Source organism: Protomyctophum bolini (genome assembly GCF_963924005.1).
Source record: "Protomyctophum bolini genome assembly, chromosome: 4".
Lineage (NCBI taxonomy): Eukaryota > Metazoa > Chordata > Actinopteri > Myctophiformes > Myctophidae > Protomyctophum > Protomyctophum bolini.
The window spans coordinates 7820470-7841670 of record NC_137865.1 but is presented as its reverse complement, the minus strand read 5'-3'; positions in this window follow the sequence as shown (position 1 = coordinate 7841670).

Genomic DNA, 21201 nt, shown 5'->3' with positions numbered 1-21201 from the left:
GCCAGAAACCTTTTGACATAGTTTTTATATAGTTTTTTTTGTTCATCTTAAATCATTGCCCTATACATCTTCACGCAAGTGTGTGTGTGTAATGCAATAGTGAAAATACCAGATGTACAAGCACACAACACCTCACAAAGCGAGTAGATCCGTTGTAGATCCGCTACTTTCACAATGTTTTGCCAAAGGTGCCCTGCACGTCCCTGCATACAGCGATGGGAGTGTGAGACAGTGTGTGATATTGAATGCTGTTTAACCCCACAGAGGGACAGCCAGCCCAGGGGACATGCGTTCTATTGCTGCACCCGCCTCCATTCATCATGGACACCTTAGCAACATGGGAGAGAGAGCTCCCCTGAGACTGAGCCAGAGAGAGAGAGAGAGAGAGAGAGAGAGAGAGAGAGAGAGAGAGAGAGAGAGAGAGAGAGAGACAGAGACACACAGAGGCCCCTTTTCCACCGGTCGGTTCAGTTCTTTTTGGTTTTTAGTCCATGAGCCAGAGAACGTTCCAAAATTTAATTATGAATTGAGTGTGCAAAACTATACCTATATTCACCATGAAACTTCACCATGAAACTTCTAAAGTTGAGTACTTGAGCACAAAGACAATGGTTTATTGTATTACAAATTTTACATTTTTAAACATGCAAATGAGGCATTATGTAGGAAAATAATGTAGCGAAATAATCGAAAATATGAAAAAGCTACTACTGTGGAAGGGTTATCATGTATTAATTTACTTGTATAAACAATTTAATATAGGTCTAGTTTTTCCCACCAATTTTGGAGCTCTGGCTCATGGACTAAGAACCAAACAGGGGGTCAGAGAGAAAGAGAGAGAGAGAAAAACATGGAGGGCCATCTTGCGTCAGGGGCAATTTGTCCTTCATTTGGAGATTTAGTATTGTGTAACATAATTCCCCCGTTAAATCGGCTATCTTATGCCACCGCCTAAATCCTTAAAACACCTCCGCTACCTATTACATTATGCATATTGTGGTTTGGGCGTTACGCAACTTAAACCAATCAGTGTGCTAGGTGCCATTGCCTTTAAGAGATCCATTATTCCCTGGATTATGGCCTTATGGAAGAGCAATGCCTGCTGCCTTATAGAATGCATTTATATTAGATACAGAGGGTTGTTTTGTGTGTCCAGTATCTGACTATAATTATGTGCCATCCACTCCACAACCAACACAGCCGAGTTGTGCTGCTGGCCAGTGCTGGGGTGATGAGGTGATGCATTGAACGAGGGAATCGCGCACAAAGTGCCTCGGCACAAATCTGACAACTTATTTGACTAGACAATTAAACACAGTGAACACAAGGAATTGACACTTCACAGAGGAAATTACAATCACAGAGATCTGTGGAGAATTAAGACAACGAGGCCTCTGAGCTGTAAATGATCTGCGTTGAGGCAGCTCCAAATCACGAGCGCATTCTTGTATCTAACGGATTGGCATTACGAGTGGTTTGAAGAGGCTCTTTCCTAAACCCGTCCTAAACCTGTGTGTATAATATAGAAAATAGGGAAAGCGCATCAACACGCCTACAGACTTTTTCTTTCTTTCTTTCTTTCTTTCTTTCTTTCTTTGGCCTATACTGGCAATGTGCACAGGAAATGTGATGCTGATCGGTCCAGTGGTTTGTGAGATTAGCTCCAAACAGTCACACAGACACACACAAACCCTTAAGTAGACAGCTCCGCTCTTTTCATGCTGTTTTTTTTCCCTTGCCGTCGAGGTGTCTTGTGAAAAAAATGTGAAGAAGAAAAAAATAATCTTTTAATCAAGATCGGGGGGCTATAGGGGTAGAAAAGGAAAATCAACTACATTTCTATACATTTACAAATATACCACATGGACCTTTCACACAGCTTCACAAGACAATTCACTCTCATCGGATGGCAAAAAAAAAAAAAGATGTCTTCAATGAAAATGTGCAGCGATGGGGACTCATTGCACCGTCGCGGCGACACGGAGCCAATGACACTAAGCAGACCTGGCTCCGCCATGCATCAGCCTTCCTGAAATATCAATTTTGCACTTGGCTTCACACGGCTGCCTCCCCATCGAGGGACTCTTCTTTCTCCTTACCGGCCACATCCGCTTGTCATTAATACATCAGCACTTAGCAAGGAGCCAGAGAGAGCCAGAGGTAGCCTCTACCCTTTCTTTTCCATTTGCCAATAAAGCATAATTATTTAACTTATATACAACGGCTGCTAAATAAGTGCCGTGGCGGGAAAAAAAGCATTTAATGGCACGAGAGCCGAGAGGGTTCCATTTTCATTTGTAAATTCCAGATATATTTAATAATAATGAACGGTGGAATCAAGTTTTGTCAACATCAAAGCACCATCCCTAACGATGTAGCTCCTCGGGCGAAAGCAATTGTCAGTGATGTGCAATACAAAGGAACCGAACGCGACTCTTATTTTGCAGTGCCAAAAGGCCCATTAGTTTAATTGTGTCACTTAGTTGTTTCTCAGGAGGGCCAATTAGATTGCCATAGACTGAAAGTGGCTGTACTTTAAACACAGTATAACCCAGTCTAGCAACAACACCATTCCATTGACAGAAACCATGTTCAAACTGGACAGGTTTAAGCCATCTATAAAAAAAAGAATTATACATACAGTAGGTGGTAACTAGTCAGTTTCAACTCTGAAAAAAATATTGTGCTAATTCTTATTCCTAGTTAATGGTAGGAGTGAAGGTAGCACAGAGGATGATTGTCATTGTAAACAGCTTAATTGCCTTACATGTTAAGATTCCACATCGAAAGGAGATTAATGTGGCTAACATTTGGAAACTCTTATTAGAGAAATGAGAAGCTTCAGCACAATATGCAACCTTTGTAGCATAAAAATCATTGACAAAATGATATATACATAATAGTACTTTTGCTTATTATTTCACTCTATGCCTTAATTAGTAAAACAAATACTTTTTACCCCAAGAAGGGTCTTATGTTGTTGCTGAATGTTTTTTTTTTGTCATGCCAAAACTGCAGCATATTGTTATTTGCTAAAATGTAAAGTGCGTTAAAATAATTATGTAGTAGTAGTAGTAGTAGTAAATAAAGTTATTAGTGTTCTCAACCGGTCCGAAAATTAAGGCCTGGCCCTACCTGGGCCCTCATCAAACACTGTACACTCAAGACACTGCCCCCACTGCAACCCTTAGATCTCCATATACGGCACTGACCTGTTCTGACATTCCATATGTTGATCTGTCCTCATCAAACCCTGTACACTCAAGACACGCTCCATATATGGCCAGTACAGAATTCATTCCATATGTTGATCTGACCCCCCCATTCCAAAGTGCCAGCGCTCGCTCAGCAGTCTGCTGTCACCCAGGCGGATGTGTACACGCAACCTCGAGGTCCTTTCTCAACCTCAGGGCATCGTAGTAGTAGTAGTAGTAGTGGTGTAACTATAGTTCCAATAATTGCTTTTCATTTGTCCCAAAACATATTAAGTATTTAATCAATAACTAATGTTAATCTTAAGTGTGAAGCACATCAGAAGGTAAAATACTGTATCATTATCACTCTAAACATATTTCACTAACCTGCAGAGAAGATTGCATACAATCTAGCAATCGTCATTGCAGCTTAATGGACCCATTGGACACAGGTCCTTTTCTCCCGCATTTCCTGAAAGGTGTGAGGAGGACAAGGTTTTCACCTGAATGTGATGAATAAGAAGTTTGGCCACCGCAGAGGCATTCACAGGAACACAGCAGGCCAGCTGAGGTTAGAGGAAGACAGGCTTGATTGATTGATTACGAGTTACGCTCGGCTGGCAGTCATGGTTACAGACGAGTCGACTCACCGACAGTTTTGAGACAACAAAAAACAAACAGTGTTTGCAATGTTGTCAAAATGTAACCGCTTTAGCCCTGCGGCAGTGGTCGCCAAACCTTAACATTTCAAGGACCTCTATAACTCTGAGAAAGGTATAATTTTGTTTTGTGTTTTTGGAACCCTCCCCCCCCCCCAAGGAAAGCTAAGGGTCCCAGGATCTTACTGCCCTACAGTATATCGTGGCTGTCGGGCAGAATCCTCCTATCTCCATATTGTAATCTGAGTTTCTTCATAAGTTAACACCCCTATACTTTATCATACTACAGCATGACACAAAAGCATCAAAAGTAGAAGATTCGCAAGCTCGAAATGCGGCACAAAGTGACGCATTTTGTTTTCTTTTTTACTTCATTTTCACGAGAACATGAATCCATATCCATTCCACACACACATTCATACATAAAAACAAACGCATAATATCCCACAATTTATGTCAGATTAGCTATCCTGAGAGAGATGGCAAATGTTTTCATATTGGTAACGCCACTACAATTATTGGACACAAGTTCGGTTATTAATATATTTAAAAAAAAAAGGCTTTTTTACTTGTAACAGAGTACTTTACATTGCTACCACAAAATGGAAGTATACTTCTTCCAGCGCTGCATCGATCTTATCACCTTCTCCACGGTTTCCTCTCTCTTCTCCGTTTCTCTGACCTGGCAACACTCAAGAGTGCATGTTAAGCAAACTTTCTCTAACAATTGATACAGGCTGGAGCATAAAGCACAGACAAATGGGCAGGGATGTGCACCATCCATCACCTACTAGGAAGACTCATTGTTTGCAGATTTTAACCTATAGGAGTTCTCTCCGCTTCCCTTTCCTGTGAGACCCACAAATCATGGGCTGACAAGGAGACTTGTGCAAAGCAGAGATGAGCTCAAAAGTTTATGGAGCTGGGGAAAGGAGGCAGAAAAGACGACAAGTTCCCCCCCACCCCCGCCCCCTTTGTGTTTAATTACCCCTAAAACAAGGCAGTTTGTAAGCAGAGCAACGCCCCAGACTGCCTTGTTTTTGATCCATGAATACTGATACTTTTAAAAGCTTACCAGTAATTGTGGTTCCTTTCCCCTGCTGTGGGGGAGCTTATCCACTTGATTGCCAAAAGTCTTAAGCGTGGATCATAGAAACAGCAGCACAATCTAATGAATGAAATGTAATTTTGACCAATCTGTATGGTAGGGTTAATGCAATCATCATCATACTATAATTCTGACAATGTCTGTCTGTCTGTCTGTCTGAATGTATTAGTGAATTAAAAATGTGAAAACGCGGTGGGTGGGGTGGGGATATCTCACAACGGGTGAGGGCTAGTGAATATAATTTAGATAAATGGGGTGGTTGTATTTTGTTTCCCAGCTCTTCTATATTTACGGTAGATCGTGTCAAACGTCATGTCTCACCTAGACAGAGGATCAAGCAGGCTCTCAATTATAAAAATGTCAGCACTTGTACCGGAAACCTGGTTCAAATCAGGCCAGCCTGATGGAGGGGAAAGGGACTGGTTGGAATAACGTGTTCCTTCCACGCACTACGTCCGGCCAGGAAAATGACCCCCTGTCAGGTGAAAAGAAGCAGCTTGCACTCCCCATGCATAGGAGGCATGAGGTCAGTCCGCCGCTGCCCCCCCAGGTTGGCAGAGGAAATGTAGCGCCCAGGATTACATTAGATAATTGGCACTGGGTGAAAAAACTGGGTTGAAAAATCATGGGATAAAAAAAAGAAGAGTACTCAACCCCAGTACTTGAGTAAGTACAAATACGACCTGTTCAGATTTACTCCACTACAAGTAAAAGTAGCTCAGTCAAAATGTTACTTGAGTCAGAGTAAAAAAGTATGGGCTTTTAAATGTACTTAAGTATTCAAGAGTAAAAGTAAATTCAGGCCTGGACTGGCCACTTGACGTACATACTATAGGGCATATGCCTGATGGACCGACCGCCCAATGAATGGGCCGCTCCATTCATTTTCTGCACAAGGAGGGATGGTTTTCAGTATAAAAGTGGTGGTATTAGGCCTTGTTTGTTTGTGTGAGCCTCGACAGAGCATGGCGGAAGAGTACCTATCTGTGTGCCGGTTGTGGTGTGTCTGTCTGTGCCAAATGTTAGGGCCGGATTTTTTACCCAGTCCAGCCCTGAGTACATTTCTTATATTTCACATCAACTAATTGCTATTTTCACAGTTCACAGTTTTTTCACAATTATTTTACAGGACCTTGTAAATCTTGTTTCAGAGAAGTAACCTGCACTTTGTTTTTTGAATAAGACAAGCATTAAAAGTCCATATATTGGCCGCCACATGACATCATGTCTGAAAGCCAGACAAAACAGTCAACCTGTACTCAGTAATCTACAGCCTCCGTCATAGTTTTAGTTGACAACATTCACACCTCTTCCATGGCTTTTTGTATAAAGCAACTGGGGGTCCTTGAAATTAGGATGTCTGAGAACTTTATTTACGATGACACCAAGAGATGCACAGCCAAACGCATGCTGCTGTTGTCTTGTGAATGTTTGTTGTGTCAACATCTATGGAACTTCTACAGTCTTATTGGAATGAAATCCCGGTGGTTGTTCAACTGCTCCAGCGTAATGGGAGTTCTAAGCGTTCACATTAAAACCATAGAACCGCTATAGGTGCTGTCACAACTTCGCGAGTTCACAATCCCTTGAGGGAGCCGAATCAACACGCAACAACAATGTTTTGGGGAAGAGCCGTGCAACATTAGCTCTCGGAAGACACAAAAAAATTAAACGAAAAGTGAAAATAAATAGAAATGGAGTGGTTTCAAGCCCTCCATTGAGGCAGATAATGAAAACAAAACAAAGTTACTCAGAGACTTACATAACGGCGACTTGATGTGCCGTTTCTCTGCGGTGCTTTCCAGCAATGTGGAGATGTTTAGTTTTTTTTTTTGTCTGAAAAATGGGGAATGGTGCAGCAGCGCAGCATGGCCAATTGAAGAGTATACAATGGGAGTCTTAACGGCATGAGAGCACATCAGGGACATGTTTGAATACGAGCCAAACACTTTGGTTTCTGCCGTGGGCAGAGAGATTGATGAAAAGTAGAGAATGTCACACTTGGGATTAGGTTTATATTTATTTTAAATTCTACATTCGTATATATATATATGCATTTCATCCCCAATTAGACCTAATATGAAACTAAAAATAAATCCATATCTATGTTGTCACTAAAAGGGCGCATGTTGTAATGCTTATCTCAGCCCTTGACAGTTTACGGTTAGGCTTGGGGTTGGGGTTAGGGTTTATATGTGTAGGGTTACTGGGTTAGGGTTAACCTAGTCTCTCAAGACAGACTGTTGCCTCGCGTCAACTAGTCTGTCGGCAAGCAGTAGAAAGAAACGTATCACTGGCCTACAAGTATGGACGCTGTAGTTCAGGAAGTCAGCCGCGCAATCACCCAATCACATTTAGTGGGCGGGATTTACATGTGTGTGCTCAGCGAGGACATTTCGTCCCACTGGAAGCAAACCTACACGCTTCCATTATTATTGAACATGGCTTCCTCTGGTCAACAAACAACACCAAATAAACCTATTACGAATGTATGTAGAGTTTGTGGAGATTATTTAAAGTATGGAGTAAAAGGACAAGTATTTAATTTATTCACAAATCAGGGATTGGAGACTAGTTTGGAAGCTATAACCGAAGAACCTGTTGTTGCAGACGATCCACTGAAATCGATTTGCTTAAGCTGCAAACAATTGTTGATGAAATATTCGCGCACCAAAGAAATTTTGGAAAAGGTTGGCGATTCGGTCAAATAACTGTATGACCGAAACAATGCTAGACATAAGCGTTGTGAAACTGCATCTCCATCTCACCTAAAAAAAACGGGGAAGTGCTATCTAATGTTGTCCTATGTTGAACAAATAAGTGTAAACTCCGTCAAACTAAATGTAATGTAAACTGTGTACAGTACAAAGTATGAATAAAAGCGTTGGTTATGATTAAGTGTAATTAACTTCAATCAAATGCGTTAATTGTGTTGTGTCAGTGTGCTAATATTTACGTTTCCCAACAAATGACCCCTTTATTTAAGCAACTTCAGAACAGTCCGTGACGTACAAATATAACGGACGTAAAACAAATGTATTTTGCAGTACAAATTAAAGTTATAAAAGCTTTGGTTTAGTGTTCAATCTGAAAGTGAATTGATTTGGAAACCGCGGGGGCTCCTTTTCACACTGTTTCACAAATCACATTAGGATACAAAGCCTTTCAGACGTGGTATTATCTATATTTTTGCTTTAAACTTTGAGAAGGGGTCCATTACGTTTTACAGGTCAACAAGGACCCATTATCTAGTGTAATCAATGAATATAAATCCTCTTACATTAGCTACATTTATTGTCTAAATTTCAAATTGTGTTGCATATTTATAATAAACTTGATTTAATGGATGGTTGGGTCCATATGATCGTTTGACAGTACTAAAAGTACATTCAGTGTATTTTATTTTAGACACTAATCCCTTAAATACTCAGCACTTGATCAAAATGGGTGATCTATAAGGTCTATACTACTATCTATACTAGCACTGAGATGCATTGTGACTCGTGAGTTTAAAGCTGGCTGTTTTTCTGCATGCCATGATGCAACATGCATAAGTAGTAGTACACATGGTTAAATTGTATTTTCTAGCATTATTATGATTAAATGTTAATAAACGGCATGTTTTCAGAGTCTGTAGATGCATTCTGCCCAGCATATGCTGCAGAAATGCCTCGCTCCGTCAACATTTTCACTTGCTCTTCCATTATAGAAATGAGTGGGCATATAACAAAAACGATAGCGTCCTTTAGCCATCTCTCTGGAAAGGCTTCGGAAAGTAGGGAACACACCGTTGGCCAAGCTTGATATACGAGGCTTTTTCCAAAACCAGTAGGTAAACATAATAAAACATCTCGTCGATCGATTAAATATTTCAAACAAATGTGCTGAAGCGGTTTGATATGTTCAACATTGTGTAGAACAGCAACTTTTCCTCCTCCGTTACATCCATGTTTTGTTCCGCAAAGGAATGGTTGAAAGTAGGAATGAAAACAGTGCGACACAGCGGTAGTAGTGGAACTCGGCGGAAAAGCAAGGGCCTTTTCCGGTTGATCGAAATTCTAAACAGACGTTGCCCCCAGAGTCTAATTTCGAGGAACAACAGCGGAGGCGCTGTTTTCCCGAATATTTGACGATGGGATTCTCAGATTGGGGTTAACCAAATGTATTATCATGAAATTCAAAACTTTTTTCTCTCAGTTCGACTGTTCCAACTGTTTCACCCCATAGCCCACACACCATGGAAAACAAAATACACCCACTCAATGACTTTTATTGCAGTGGATTTCTACATAATGTAGCTTCGAGTTCCAACTTAACTTGCAGTTACAGTACATATTTGTGTCCCTGTAATTGCTCCTGGAAGTGCGAATAACTAGAACTACTGGTTTTTGCTTTCCCCCCCCCCCCACTGCCCTATGTGAGGGGGCCATGTTTTTAATTGACTGTTTTCATTTATTTTTCTTATGTCCATGTCGGGGGAGAGCCTCATGCGTCCAAAACTGTTACTTTTCAGGCTTGAAATTCAAAAATGGGTGTCAATAGCATAGTCAATAGCATATTGACAACTCAAAACGGGTTGTGTTTGAGCTTGTGGATTTGTACATTTTGATTATTATTACAAAACATACATTAACCCATGCATACAGGTAGTTTGGCTATTTGAATGCGTTGCGATGCATTGTGAGCTTGTAGTTTGGCTATTGTCAAAAGTTATTTTTTAGTGCTGCAACCACTCCAAGGAACAGCAATGTCCGTGTTGTCCACCTATGTGTCCGCCTAAGTATGTGACGTTAATGAGCACGAGTATGACTATTAGTACCAGTAGGGGCGCTGTTGTGCCAGAAACAGAGAGAGATAGTGCTGTACTGTTGCCTGCTATTGAGAGAGAGAGAGAGAAGAGAGAGAGGGGGGGGGGGGGGGGGGGGAGTTGCACCACTCAGTTCACACAGGTGGGATTTTTGAGTGGTGCAACCACTCCTACAACCAGCAGTCCGTGTCCGCCTATGTGTGTCTGTGACGTTAATGAGCACGAGAATGAGTACCAGTAGGGGCGCTGTAGTGCGCTGTTGTGCCTGCCAATGAGAAAGAGAGATAGAGGGGGGGAGTTGCACCACTCAGTTCACACAGGTGTGATTTTTTTAAATACATCCGAGTATACTATATACTTCCACCAGTGACTGACTCCACTCTGCTGTAGAAGGAGCATACTACACTCATTGTGCTCTCACGCAAGGAAGAGAAAATGAGAGAGGGAATACGTATTTTTAGACTAAATGAGAACAGCACAATATGAAACAAAGACGAGCAGATACTCATCTGCCTACAGTAAAAGTGCCGTCACCGCTGAATGAAATACATGATAAAACGTGGTTGGAGTCAATGGTAATTTCAATGCATTGTTATTTGAATTGTATGGATGTACAGTGTAATAGGATTGATTCTTGTAGGCCTGGAAACATAGGGTCATGCACTGTCGACTGCCAGAAACCTTGTATCTTCATATTTCAACTTTTTTTTCTTCCAACATGCAAGAGTGTCCCACATAAGTTGTGAAAATAGCAGATCTACAAGCTCACACTTTTTTTTTAAATAAATTTCAAAGTATATTGAAATGTAAACAGCAACATTGACTTTTGATACGGTGCAATGCATGCAAATAATCGATTGTAATGCGTTGTATTTAGCAATTTTAAGAAGAAAAAAGAAAAAGAGGGGTTTAATTACTTTTCCATTCAACATTGCTAACACCAGGGGCCAGATTCACAACGGCGTTCCCACGTTATGTGTGGAATTCATCATTTAAACTTGGCCGCGATGTTGGCGGACGTCGGTCGTGAAATCCGCTCATTTCCAAGTCAGCTCAGAGGGTGCCGTACCAGTGATTAACTTACTTACTTTACCTAGTCCTCTTGCACTTCAGGGCGCGTAGAGCAGAACCAAAGCCACCAGGTCTCTCCATCTGGGTCTGTTGTGGGCAAGGTGTTGAGCTTGTGCCAAAGTCACGTTTGCTCTAAGGTCCTGGGCTATTACATCCAACCAGCGGGTGCGAGGGGCGCCTCTTGGTCGTCTCCAGCCGGCTTGCTGGGGATTGAAGTCCAGGATGGTGCGTGTTGGATGTTCCCCTGGCAGGCGGATGGCCATACCAGCGCACTCGCCGCATTGCTGCGAGACGGGATGCTGGGGGCTGTTGGGTTAGCTCTCTAAAGGTTTGGTTTGTAACATGCTGGCTCGACGTGATGCCTTCAATCCTCCTGAGGGCTCTGGAGTCAAAGCCGTCAAGCCTGGCCGCAAGAGTGTTATTCAGCGGCCATGTTTCCGAGCCGTACAGGAGCACAGTGATGACGGAGGTATTGTAGACTCTTAGCTTTGTCTCCCTTGACACTGTATGTGCTGGTGTCGCCACAATGGCCTCCACAGGGACTGCATCACAGAGGCTGCTAGGGCACGACATTTATATTAAATAAAGGTCCTGTACCTGCGACAGTAAGTCTTAACACTGGAAACAAACTGTATTGTAGAAAAACTAAACTATTTATTTTCAACTTAAATGTCACAGTTCTTTATCTCAATTTAAAAGGTAGGTCAAACCAAAATCATACAATTGAGCAATCAATCCCTTCAAAATGTAAATTAAATGTTCAGTTCCCTTTAAATTCTCCCCTGCAATGTCCCTTTAAAGGTGCCCTAAAGTCAAAGTATCCAAAGTAATCCAAGTATCCAAAGTAATCCAAGTGTCTGCGTGTCCCAAACGTTGCAGCTCCTCTTTGTTCAATAAAGTAGTCCAAAATAAGTTATGAAACAAAAAGGCAATGCATTGCTTAATACCGGAAAAATGGTATAATATGCTGCTCACCCAACCTTTAAGTCGGGAGTGGTCTGCTGGGTCCTTTGTTCACCAGCTCTGATTGTTTGTTCAGAGCTCAAAGCCTCAGAAAGTGTCCGACCAAACTTTCTCTCCTTCCCTAAACAATGTTCTTCAGTCAAACTGTGTGGTTTTTTGTGTTCAGTTCTGATTTGGAAGGAAGGTGTTTGTCTGTTTGACAAAGAATAATAACCACACCAAACCCCCTTCTAACATGCCCAAAATGGAACCCAGGCTCGGCATCTCACTTCCTGTTCTTTTATAGCTTCCTGGCAGTTCACTTCCTGGAATAGGAACTATTCCTGGAACTATTGCTCACACACATATCCCCACAGCTCCCCTTGTGATCAAACCTTGTCATTTGTCACAGAAAATTGATGACCATGGTTCAACTACACAAAACACATTATATTATATTCTCCGTGCACTACATTCCAGTGTTAAATATAGCCATAGTTTAACCAATATACTCCCCCTTGTTATTCCCCAGTATGTTTCATTTTCTTTCAATACTCATACCAGGCCAGGGAATACATTATTTGACACATTTTATGTGTCACAACTGTAGCTGCAGGCTCAGCAGCAAACTTCCATTATGCCAAGTGCCAACTAACGCCAAATGTCCCGCAAATTATTTTAATATTATTGATGACGATCAAATTAATTATTAACCATTCATACTATAGCCAACTTTAATGCCTCTGACGAGGAAGGATATAGTATGGTTGAAATATAGCTACGTGTCCAGAACAAATTAATTCCCCAGGCATGATGCAGATACAACAGTGATATGATAGTATAGGCCTAATCCAAAGGACAGTCTTCCCCCCCATTAATCAATGCAGCTCGGATAACATTGGATATATTTTTTTACCCCTGCAAAGGCGAGTGTGCAATTGTACAATAGAAAGGGCTTTTATAATATAATTGCCAAGTACAGCCTTGGTCCTGCAGCTTGAACTTAGGCTACTCAAATCAATAAATTAACTAGAATTGCGTTATGTAAGTATAGCCTATAGTCAGTTGACATTGCGAGAGACTCGCCTGTCAAAATAAGCTGATCTACCAGTTCATGCAGTGCGGTGCACCGTGTTCACCGTTGTATGCTCAGAGATGAGGAGAACCAACAATTCTTTATAAATACAACAGCACTACAACACACCAACCCACACACGCATGCACACACACACACACACACACACACACACACACATTGCCTGTTGTCGCACTATCCCAGTGTTTATGTAATAAGAATACATGGTGAGCCTGAGATTTATTATGATCTGATATCTAGGGACATCCGGGTGTACATAATAACATGAAAGGTCACAAGAATTTCTTGGAAGACACATAACTTTGTATCTGATCTTGTGCAGAACAGATACTTCCAGAATAGATGTGAATTAAGGCTCATAGCACCTTGTAGTCTGTTGATGTGTGCGGTTTGGTTACATAAGATCGTCGGTGTCTAGTGGAAACCTCGTATGTCCAAAACAGGAAATGCAATAAAAATGAACCGGTGTTGCAATGGATTTAAAGGAAAATTACGCTCTAGCGGATATTATTATCAAAAATAATTATAAAAAAGAGAAATACCGGTAGACAAATCCACAGAGGGGTGCCATGGGCGCGGCCATTACTGAGGTGTACCATTAAGCACAACAGCACTGATTAGCTACACCTGGCCTACAGGGCACTAGCTGCTCCATTGATTACACCTCAGTAATGGCCGCGCCGAGGGCACCCCTCTGTGGATTTGTCTATAGTAGTGTTTATCAACCTTTTCAGGCCATGAAACCACCAAAACAATCATATTTGAACTGGGGACCCTCCCACCCCGGGAAACCCCCCCCCCACCCTGATAAGCACATGGAATAGGAGTTATAATAATACTAACTTTATTTATATAGCACTTTTTAAGACATCAACCGTCCACAGAGTGCTGCACATAGGACAGAATACACAAAAAACAAGAATTTTCAAAACAAGAGTTCAATTGATCCAATGATCTAATAAATGATCTAATAAAAATGAAACAACAAATAACCATGAATATACAAATGGAACAAGAAAAAAATATGAGACAAATAAAAGGTTATTTACATGAAAGCATTCCGGAACAAGTATGTTTTTAATAGTGATTTAAACAATGTAAGGGAATCGGTGAGGCAAAATTGTCTTAGGTAGAGCAATCCAGAGCGTAGGAGCTTGCTGTTTTAATTTCTTTATTTTTGGAACTAAAGTACCATATAGTATACTTTAGGTTATTCTTGGACCAATATGGAACTAAAGTAGGCCTACTATACTTTAGGTTATTCTTGGATCAATTGAACTATAGAAATATATTTAAGTTATTGAATCAATGGAACTAAAATAATATATTTAAGTTGTTATTGGATCAATGGAACTAAAGTAGTATACTATAGGTTCTAATTTAACAGTATCATAATGACATCATCAGCTACATCGTCATTTGACAATCGTTTGGAAACAAGGTTTAAATGTATTTTATTTCGATTTGTGTTAAGGCGAGAACAATGGCTTCCAATAGCGTGCTAACTTTCCAGGAATATAAATGTTGCCGTTTGTATTATAGCTTGAATTCCCCATCTATGATGGGGGTTTCTTAATTTCTACAGCCCTCCTCTGAGACACAGGCCGATTAGACAACGCGAACATACCCGGCCAATAAACAGATTATTGACAAATCGGATAGGACCACATTTGAAACTATAGTCCCCATGGCTGTTGGTGTTATCCTTCTAGAATTATTGTATTAATATACCTCTCTTAATAAAGGCTTCAATCAATAAATCAATTTGAAAATGTGTGTTCACACATTCTGTATAGGCTACTGCCTATATGGCATAGCAATAGGAAGGGATTTCCCATCTACAAACCAAACGTCATTAAAGATTTACACAGAAATGCCCAAAATATGTTCAATTGCATCTTAATTATTGATTTCTTAGGAGAAGATGATAGATGTTTTCAATGTCTAAGACGTCCTGAGTAAAGCAATATTTCCAATGTCTTGATGCAAATGTAGGTGTATGTTAAAAGCTACAGTTTGACCAAGGGCAGGAGTTATCAATCATCATATCTCAAGAGTAGAATATTTCAGGGAAATCGGGCCAAAATGGCTGCCAACAAACTCTCCCCTTTGCCCACAGCTGTTGAAACACTTCACCACTCTCCAGTTTTGTTTAATAAGAAACAAGTTCATTTGTTATCCTATAAGCCATCAAAGTCCTCCAACTACACCAGTAGTCCATTTTTAGATTAATATTTCCGTGTCATGACCAAAGTTTAGTTCATCATTTTTATGACAAAGCAGCCATTACTAGACTTACAGGGGCGGTTTCAGCCAGTCATTTGAACTTGGCAATTCTTTATTTATTTATTATTTGTTATGAATTATTATCAGCATGCAGTACATTTATTATGTGTGTTTGGTTGCCCGGAAGCAATTTCTAATAGCTCCCTTTCAGGGGAGTGGTTGGTGCCTTTGATGAATGTTGGCTAATCTGTGATGTCAGCCAAAGCGTTCGCTATCATTTATCACGTCTTTAAAGGATATCCTGGTGGGAATATTAACAAGCCGGTTGCCATGGCTCAAGTCTTTAAGAAAGTCTTTGCGAATATTAGAAGTGCACTTTCATCTGACATCGGATGATGGAGAGAAAGGCGTCTAACTGAGAAGGGATCAGTCCACTGTATGCAGATGGGAGTGATAATGCCCTCACTACCAGCTAGCGGTGGATAGGAACAAAGCACCTTTACGTCATGAGCACTGCTCTTAAACACTTAAAGCCTCTTTACTGCAACTGCACTTGGAACACATTTTGTCCCCATCTACACCAAATCTCTTGGCCAAAAATAACCCATGTAGGCCTACAAGATTTCTTTCATTTAATTCTCTACTTGAGTATTTTTGTATGTCTTTCACTCCACTACATTTCCTAGAAAAATGCCCTAAGTACACACACACGCACACGCACACACACACACACACACACACACACACACACACACACACACACACACACACACACACACACACACACACACACACACACACACACACGGCATGAATGGTCTCCTGACTCATTTAACAATATCTGTAAGAAAGGGTTTTGATACTACAGTACATACGATTTGCCTGTAATTGCATTAAACACACACACACACACACACACACACACACACACACACACACACACACACACACACACACACACGCAGTGCAGCAACCTAACAGTCATTTGTGGAGGTAAAATTGCATCAGCCAACAGATAGGCTTTGTCATGTTTGTGTAGCTTGATGCCTTTAATGTCTTTAAATGTGCAGCCATGTGACAGCCTATAAGCACATGTATGTTCTGTACGCGCTCAACATGCTGTACACACTGTACCTTATCTGGTGGTGGGGGGGGGTTATTTGTGCACACAGCACACTCCATGACTATTTTAATTAACCCAAGAGTTGAGGTTGACTCTACAAATGCCTTCTAAAACAGTAGTTCTCAAGCATTTCCGTGCCAAGCCAAATGTATTCGGCCGCGGGACACTAACTTGTGTTGTTATTACTTGTTACAATGTTGTGTACATTTGAAATCACATGCAGACAGTGAGTTAATGTCCATCACATTGCATTGTGGGAATGACTTCAAGATCAAAAATATAGCATGCTTCTTCAACATGCTCCGATTTGCACACGACATCCCCCCCATACGCCCAGTAAATGCCCCCCCATCATCACTTTGATACATTTGTGGGGGTCCATTTGGTTCCATTTTCTTCACTCTCGTGAGTTACATGAACACTTATAGGAGTTTGCCCTAGCTGCTGTGTGTGCCATGCCGGTTTGAACTAGCGTGCTTTGCCCTGAAGCTAGACTGGATGAACTGGTCCGGGCTGGAGAGACCGGTGACAACACACACAAATCATACACTTAGCATGTCCCCGCTTGCCCGCGTTAAGCCTTGTCAAGGCCAGATTCACAATGACCCATTTCTGGCCACTACCATTCATTTCATTTGAGGTGTGTGTGTGTGTGTGTGTGTGTGTGTGTGTGTGTGTGTGTGTGTGTGTGTGTGTGCGTGTGCATGTTCGTGTGTGTGCGTGTGTTCTCACACAGACTGGTTGTTATACGAGGCTTTGGATGCCTATAAGGATGAAAAAAGTCTGTATTGTGCTGTCTGAGTCTCTGCTATAATTGGCAGCCATATGGCGGATTACCTTTGATTATTGTACCTTGAAAACGCATGCCATGGTTTTGTAAATGTAACTCTACTGCACCTATGTGTCCTTGTATAAATCTCCTGTGTGTGGACAGAAATAAATGGATGAAATGTGTATGGATATATACCTGCATCTGTTTGCTTGTTTTTGTGTGCGAATGTGCAAAGAATTAATTTGAATGAATTAATGGATGGATGAATGGATGGGTGAATGGATGGATGGATGTTTTTATTTATTTATGTGTCTTGTCATAACAGACCCACACGGAAACTACACGAAAAGAAAAGGAAAGCATTTGTACCCAAAAACAGAAATGTGTGTGTGTGTGTGTGTGTGTGTGTGTGTGTGTGTGTGTGTGTGTGCGTGTGTGTGTGTGTGTGTGTGCGTGCGTGTATGTGTGTGTGCGCGTGTGTGTGCGTGCGCGTGCATGTATGTATGCAGGCATGTGTGCGCTTGGTCTTGTGTCCAACCTACTGCTGCCGACCTCCCACCTCCACCCCTGCATCCACACCATAAGGACCAGAGCGTGTGTGCGTGTGTGTGTGTGTGTGTGTGTGTGCATGTGCACGTGCGTGTGATCAAGTAGGGCATTCAGTTAGGAAATGCCCTACATCTATGGGCACAGTGGCAACATAGGCAATGTCACAGCAAGTCCCAGTGACATAGGTGACATACAACGGAAACCAAGCCTGAGGCCATTACCCCTACACCTGACTCGCTCTGGTTAACCCTCCCCCTTCTCTCTATGTTCATTGAAACGCAATCCAATGTTCGTTAATTAACTTCCGAGGACTCGTTGTACATCTTCAGAGCTGCTCTGGTAGTGAACTTCACGACATCACCGTCTAACTCAGCCAATAGGGGAGCTGCAGATGATAACCCAAATTGATCTGTTCTCTCAGGAGTCACAAATTAAAACGTTTGACGACAAATGTGCTATACACTATTGGAACAGATCTCCTTCATTTGTATCAGTGGTAACACCTGTGCGACAAACGCATGCAGCAAGCTGCCAACTTACGCACTGATTGGCTGAGCGACGCCACCAAAGACAATACACAATCCCTGAATGGCCGAGAGTGTCACCGGAAATTCACAATCCCTGATTGGCCGAAGCAGTCACGGACATACACAGCCGAAAACAGTACTTGCACTCTGCTCGCGCAAGTAACAAGTAATAAGGTATATCTATGTTCAAAATACGGTGCGGCTGTAAGGTCACGAGCAGGGAGATGATTGGATGTTGACAGTTGAGCCATGATATTCCATCTGTATTTATAATATTTTTTTCAACGACTGGCTTTGTGTTATTCCGCCTGTGACGTCATGTGTGCGGCCTTTTTTTATGACAAATGTTCTTCCGTACATCAATGTCAATGGCCAAGTCAATGGCAAATGACTTAAGTGGGTGACTTCATCATCATCATACATGAACATTGGTCACGTTTGTGTAGCTTGATGCTACACTAACATAATGTGTAGACTCAACATACGCTCTCCCCGCCCACCTGAGAGCCCCACCGTCGGTCGACACTTTTAAGAGAGGACTAAAAACTTTCCTTTTTTACCAAAGCATTTTTAGAGCCTTGCCCTTATGTTTTAAATGTTCCCGTTCTATTAGATGTTTTTAACGGTGTGTTGTTTCTTCTACTTTTATTCATTTGCTGTAGCACTTTGAGATTCTGAAGAATATAAAGCGTTATAAATAAAATCCATTATTATTATTATTATTATAATAACATTATGATATAAGACCATCACTTCACACGAGTATGATTTTGTTCTTTCTTCCCGGGAAATATTTAGCTGATAATTACATAACAATCACATACTAACAGTCAAGTTTATGTCAAATCTCAATGAAGATGAGATGTTTTCTACATTATATTATTCACTGTGTATACCAGACAAGACGGTATACTTATTACTTCACTGCAGATTCAAATTCTAGACGTTACGCACGTGGTGACGACCCGCCATCTGCGGGACGAGAAGGAACATGTCCAATTTATAAAGTGTTCTCTTCCTTCACAAACCCAACAGACATCACAAATCCCACCTGCATATATCCCCCCCATCTCTCTCTCCTCCCTCCCTTCACATCTCTCTCTCACTGTCTCTCCTTCCCTTCACATCTCTCTCCTCCCTCCCTCCCCCCTCTCTCTCTCTCTCTCATATATAGCAGTAGCAGCAGCTGTAGGCCTTCACATTCCTCCGTCCTTCACATCTCACTGGTCAGCTGGCAGTAATCAACACGCGTTCCCCACACAGGGCCGTGATCCTAATTAACTGGCGGAGCGCTGTACAAACACAGCGGGGCCCCACTGCCACGCGCACAGGGGCCTCTGCCACGGGGCCCCCAGGCTGTGCCAGTGATGGAAGACATACAATATACATGTATATGTATGTATGTATATTATAAATATGTATTAAAGTATATATTATAAATGCGCCACGTCTCTGAGTGCATACGTGTCTGCGTGTGTGTGTGTGCGGTTGTAATGCACGTGCCTCGAGAACCGTTTGCCCCACGACTTCAACTTCGACACACGCGTTCCACACCCCCGCAGGGAGTGCAGTGCCCGGTATTGAGTCGGTTGGACCCTCACCTGTGCAATCTCCAGCCTCTGCCAATTGATTGCCATGACAACCCCACACCTGCAAATCGATTACTTAACCATTTTTAGTGGTTACAGCTGACATCACTTTAGTGATGTCAGCTGTAAGTGCTTGAGGGTGAGAGGCTGCAAGGGCTCCAAATTGTTGTGAAAGGAATGAAGAAGAGTCTGCCATTCATGACAATTAGTTTGCATCACTTAAAAAAAAACTGTCCTTATTCACAGCCATTGCTTTAACACTAGCATGTCTGAAGTAAAATCAGACACAAGTAGCATGTGCTTAAATTCACATTTAGAATTTCTGAGATGATGGTGATGGATGATGATGGTCATGGATGGGGAACCTTCTGAAACATATGTAACCAAAAAGGTGTAGGCTGAAGCTGAGGCTTTATTATGCCTACCCATAATTAAATGATTGGTGTTCGGAGGATTCCTCTCATTCCCCTGGTAACGCTATGGACTGTGGGTATTTTTGTTGACAAAGTCAGCCAAAGGTGCATAAAGGGGCGGGGCTGAGCCCTCACTATATGTTCGAATAGCAAAGTTGTTAATATTATGTTTGACAAAGTAACTAAAGTTACAACAAAGTGTGTTAATACAGCATCATAATCATTTTCACCCCCTGTTATACATATTCGCTGCACGAAGTGTCTCATTCAGTTTTTCACCATTGATAACGAACAAAAACGGGTCGGGGGCGTTCCTTCTCCACTGTTGTTGTGAGCGCCACTTTGATCAACACTACATAAGCGATTACACCACTTTAAAGCGGATTTTCATGAAAAAGCAACGATCATGTCGGCAAAACTATAGGCAGGGAGCTCTGGATCACGATTATTGAATCCCTGCAGTCAAGCTGTTAAAATATTGCTGCAAGGTTAATATTACAGTAATGGGACCATACAAAGCATATTGAAAACAAAGTTAACTAAGTGAGCTACAGATGTGTACTTGAATCTGTAATTCAAGTACAAGGTATACAGTAAACCAAGAACCTATCATCAGTCTAAAGAGGATCAACAATCCGTACACTATACACTCTAGGATCCCAGGTTAACAGATGAGCCTGGCATCTGTCTATATATACATAACATCTAAATGACATTTTTACCTTTGCATAAGCCTTGCACGGTCATAGTGCAAGTGCTATGGCAAGTGCTACGGACATAACCCACAGGGGTCCATTCTTATGCTGTGGATGAGCAGTGGCTCAGGTATATTATATGGTAGCGGTAGGGGAGCGGTATACGGTGAGTCTGTGAGTGACACCCATCACGGCGGGAACAAAATCCCCCACAGAGACATCCAATCAGTGGCCCCCTGCCGAGTACTACTAAAACCCGCATCACGTCCCACCGCCGCCGCCGGGATCCAATCAGGGCCGAATCACATGAGGCCGAGGAGGTTGGGGGGGCGGGGGGGGGGGGGTGTCTCTCTGACAGAGAAGATACACTGTACATGAAACATGAGCCTTTGACCTTGTACCATAACAGGAACAAGTTAGCCCTCGTTTG